Here is a 5,047-nt window from a genome sequence, read left to right on the forward strand (position 1 = left end):
TGGGGTCACAGGATCAAGAGCCATCTGGGAGCCAGCTGTGACTTGGGCTGATTCCCATGGTTTCCTATGAGAAGGGCGAGTGTGATCACTATGGCCGAAATACTAAAGAAAAATGGCAATTGTTACCTCCGGAGCAAAGAACAAGGCCTAGAGCAGAGCCGGTTCCTACAGGGATTGACAGATCGGATTATGCTGGCGAAGGCCAGGCAAGTTCTGTGCTTCCTAACCAGTTAGAAGCCTTTCCTCCCGCGGCGGCCGAGCTTGGATCCAGAGCTTGGGAAGTGTGGGACTTGCCTCTCTGAGACCTGGCTGTCAGCAGGAGGATGAGGAGCCAAACACGTCCCATTGTTACCACCCACCCTCTGGGGCTTGCAGGGAAACTGCACTCCTGGCCGAATGAGAAATATAAACCCTTGCCATCTTCTCTTTCTGGGGACAAAGGCACCACAGATTTTTAATGTTTCATCGTGCTTTTGGAACGAATGTCAACCAAATGCCATCTTTTAGGGACAGCAGCTAAACTGTTCAACTGGAGTTCTTTAGTCAAATGGCAGTTACATTCATTGATCTGATATCTTAAACTACTTAGGCTCAGGGAGTGACATTAAAAAAAAAAAGCGGCTGGGTGCAGTGCTCATGCCTATAATCCCAGCACTTTGGGAGGCCACGGTGGGCAGATCACAAGGTCAGGAGTTCGAGGCCAGCCTGGCCAACATGGTGAAACCCCATCTCTAAAAATATAAAAACTAGCTGGACACAGTGGTGCATGCCTGTAATCCCAGCTACTCAGGAAGCTTAGGCAGGAGAATCACTTGAATCCGGGAGGTGGAGGTTCCAATGAGCCGAGATCACACCATTGCACTCCAGGCTGGGCAACAAGAGCAAAAAAAAAAAAAAAAAAAAGGCCAGGCGCGGAGGCTTACACCTGTAATCCTAGCACTTTGGGAGGCCTGGGCAGGTGGATTGCCTGAGCTCAGGAGTTCGAGACCAGCCTGGGCAACAACGGCGAAAGCCCGTCTCCACTAAAATACAAAAAATTAGCTGGGCGTGGCAGCATGTGCCTGTAGTCCCAGCTACACAGGAGGCTAAGGCAGGAGAATCGCTTGAACCTGGGAAGAGGAGGTTGCAGTGAGCCGAGATCACGCCACTGCACTCCAGCCTGGGCAATGGAGCCAGACTCCGTCTCAAAAACAAAAAAAGAAAAAAAAAAAAGCACATTTACAAATGTGTAGAAAATAGGCTGGGTGCAGTGGCTCACATCTGTAATCCCAGCACTTTGGGAGGCCGAGGTAGGTGGATCACCTGAGGTCAGGAGTTCAAGACCAGCCTGGCCAACATGGTGAAACTCCATCTCCTACTAAAAATACAAAAATGAGCTGGGCATGGTGGCGCACGCCAGTAATCCCAGCTATTCGGGAGGCTGAGGTGGGAGAATTGCTTGAACTTGGGAGATGGAGGTTGCAGTGAGCCAAGACTTCACCACTACACTCCAGCCTGGGCAACAGAGTAAGACTTCGTCTCAAAAGAAACAAAAAAAAAAAAAAGAAAAAAGAAAAGAAATAGAAAGGAACTATACCTGAAGCTTGTAATATTTTGAAGGTAGCTCTACCTTTGAGAACCTCATTTTCCCCAGGCTATGATCCCCTTTCTTTGAAAAGCACCCACATGCATTTAACAGTAAACTTTGCATACAGTTTCAGATGTTCAGGAGCCCCATAACCTATCTTGGATCGGGAGGCTGAGGCAGGAGAATCTCCTGAACCTGGGAGGCGGAGGTTGCAGTGAGCCAAGATCACGCCATTGCACTCCAGCCTGGGTAACAAGAGCGAAACTCCATCTCAAAAAAAAAGAAAAAAAGACCATCTCATTTATACATGTTTTTCTACATTTCTCCTGTATTTCAACAGTTTTGCTTTTATTTTATTTTATTTATTTATTTATTTATTTATTTATTTTTATTTATTTATTTTTTCGAGATGGAGTCTTGCTCTGCCGCCCAGGCTGGAGTGCAGTGGCCGCATCTCAGCTCACTGCAAGCTCCGCCTCCCGGGTTCACGCCACTGTCCTGCCTCAGCCTCCCGGGTAGGTGGGACTACAGGCGCCGCCACCTTGCCCGGCTAGTTTTTTTTTTGTACTTTTTAGTAGAGACGGGGTTTCACCATGTTAGCCAGGATGGTCTCGATCTCCTGACCTCGTGATCCGCCCGTCTCGGCCTCCCAAAGTGCTGGGATTACAGGCTTGAGCCACAGCGCCCGGCCTAGTTTTGCTTTTAAAATATGTATTTTTTGCAGCTACAATCAGGAGATGCCTTCTGGGTATCATACTTTGACCATTAACTTGAATTTTGAATTTATTCAAAGTTTTCTTATTTATCAAATCTTTCCTCTTATTCCCTTGTTTTTATGGATAAGCTTCCAATATTTCTGCCTAAACTTGTTCAAGTTCTAAACATGAGTTTCTTCATAGTAGAAAATACGGCTTTGTGGTTGCTGTCTCAACAGTCAAGTGTTCACTCATTTAAGAAACTTCATTAACACTAGTATTAGGGGCCTATCAGGTATTGATACTGACAAGCTTCCATCACCAAGTTGGACTTGGGTGGTTCAGTCCTGCTCTTATGGCCAGTGAGAAGTGAGGTGAGGAGGTGCTCCAATTATTCTGTCCAATAGAATTAAGAGAAAGGGAACCAGTGGGCACAGGAAGACAGCTGGACGTCTCACTGGGATACTGCAAAGGCTAACAGCCAGTCTAGGAACTTAGTCACAGTGGGCCCTCCTTCAGCCAGGTCCACTGTTCAGAGAGCTATGCCAAGCCCCTAAAAGACCTAAAGGCTGACAAAACATTTGACTTTTCGGTAGAATCCTATCATTAGGTCAATCCAGTACGGTGATCTTACGTTTACTTCTATCTGACTGACAAGGGGAAAAAAAGAGAAGAGTACTAATAAACTTAGCCTAGATGGTAAAATATATCAAAACAAGGGTCTATGTAAGAACAAACAGAAATCTTTGGTGTTAAAAGGTTGGAGGCAGCCGGGTGCAGTGCCTCATGCCTCTAATCCCAGCACTTTGGGAAGCTGAGGCAGGATAGCTTGAGGCCAGGAATTTGAGACGAGCCTGGGCAACATAGCAAGACTTTGTTTCTTCAGTTACTACGGCTATTCCCAACAATAAAAAGTTTGGAATAGCTGTAATACTTATCTGGGATATTTCTATCATGTAGGAATTAGTATCTATACTTTTCTTATGCCAGGCACTTAGCTGCCCCACCAAAAGGTCTTTCACTGACATAATAAAGAGGCAGGATTTGAATTCAGACAGATCTGACTCTTAAATACTAGTCCATTTCACTGCACCATGCTACCTCCCACAACTAGGATGGGAAAAGACATTTACAATTGTGAAAAGCCTGGAATGCACGAACTGATCAGTTTAAGAGGGTTCGATGCATACACCTCCTACACAGTGTTATGAAACTGTCCCAAATATTTAGGAGGAACTGGGTGTTTACAGACACTAGAATTCGCTTTCAAACTATGCCAAAAACATGTCGTTTAACATACAAGTGCTCAAAATTAAATTGTACTTCCACCCTCAAAAAACCCTAGTTGATAGCTTGGGTGTTTCTTATCATCTTTATTAGCTGGGGTTATGAAACTTAAATGGGTGATGTTGCTGAAACACTTTTCTCGAACACTTTCCCATGGGGAGTTAGAAGGAGGCTGCATGATTTGGCCGGGTTTTCTTCATCACAAATTAGGTCAACAGCCCAATCCCAAAAGAAAGCACCATTAATGAAATGACATGTTTCAAGGGCTTTCCAGAATCAGTCCACCGGGTTTTGGCAAGCAAGGGTGGAGAGGGGTAAGGAGCAGCCAGGCCTTAATGGCCTTCTAAACTTGGGTGCTGTATCTGACAAGGTTTCCAATGGCTCATATGAACAAAACTGACTTTGCTGTTACTGTTACGCAATTAAAGAGGCCAAATGCTGAAATAAAAATCTTACTTAACGAGGATTTACAATAACAAAAAAATTATCCTGAGCTTGTTCTTCAGTGATGATGCAGCCACAGATGAGAGAAAAAAAAAAATCAACATTAGGAAACAGAATGTTGATTTCCTTTGTTCTAAAAATAATCAAGTAGCTTATTTTTAGCCAAAATGCAATATAGCAATGAATCAATACTTTGTGAAATGTTTAACACTGATATCAAATCTTTTAATGTTACCCTTTTAAGATTATTTCAACAAGCAAAATAAGTGTTAGCAGTTTTTACTGTTAATTGCCAAATAGGTTTAGGAATATTACCTTTCCTCCCTTGCTTACAACAAAAACAAACACAAAAATGAAAGTTATAGGTAAAGATATATTATTTATCAAAGTTTTTTTTTTTTTTTTTTTTTTTTTTTGAGACAGAGGCTCACTACTGTCATCAAGGCTGGAGTGCAGAGGCGCAATCTCGGCTCACTGCCACCTCCACCTCCCGAGTTCAAGCAATTCTCCTGCCTCAGCCTCCCGAGTAGCTAGGATGACAGGCTCCCGGCACCATACCTGTAATCCCAGCTAATTTTTTGTATTTTTAGTAGAGACAGGGTTTCGCCTGAGCGACAGAGACTCTTATCTCAAAAAGAATGGTGTCTATCAACCTACACTGTACAGGAGCCCTTGGGAATTGCATTTTTAAAAAAGACACAAGGTGGACCCTCACACCCCTCATCAACTAAACAGAACTGGGTACTTTCCCAGGTGAGGCCCATGTGCAGCCATGACTGACCTTGGAATCCCATTCAGCCTTGAAGTTTAGGAGGAATTAATTCTGCTTGTAGCTCCAGGAGAGATTTATGATTAAATTTAAGGTGTTTAGCCCATCTCCCTGGCCAAGGAGACTTAAGGAGACACTGGCTGAGGGTTTCTGGAAAACGTTATTCATTCTTCTGTAAAAACTGCAGCCAGGACTACTCTGGTTCATCACACCAGTTCGGATGGGTTACCTTTCATCAGACACATTAAAGGCTCCAAATTAGAAAGCCACACACAGGCATGGTGG

Source organism: Piliocolobus tephrosceles, chromosome 16 (genome assembly GCF_002776525.5).
Source record: "Piliocolobus tephrosceles isolate RC106 chromosome 16, ASM277652v3, whole genome shotgun sequence".
Classification (NCBI taxonomy): Eukaryota; Metazoa; Chordata; class Mammalia; order Primates; family Cercopithecidae; genus Piliocolobus; species Piliocolobus tephrosceles.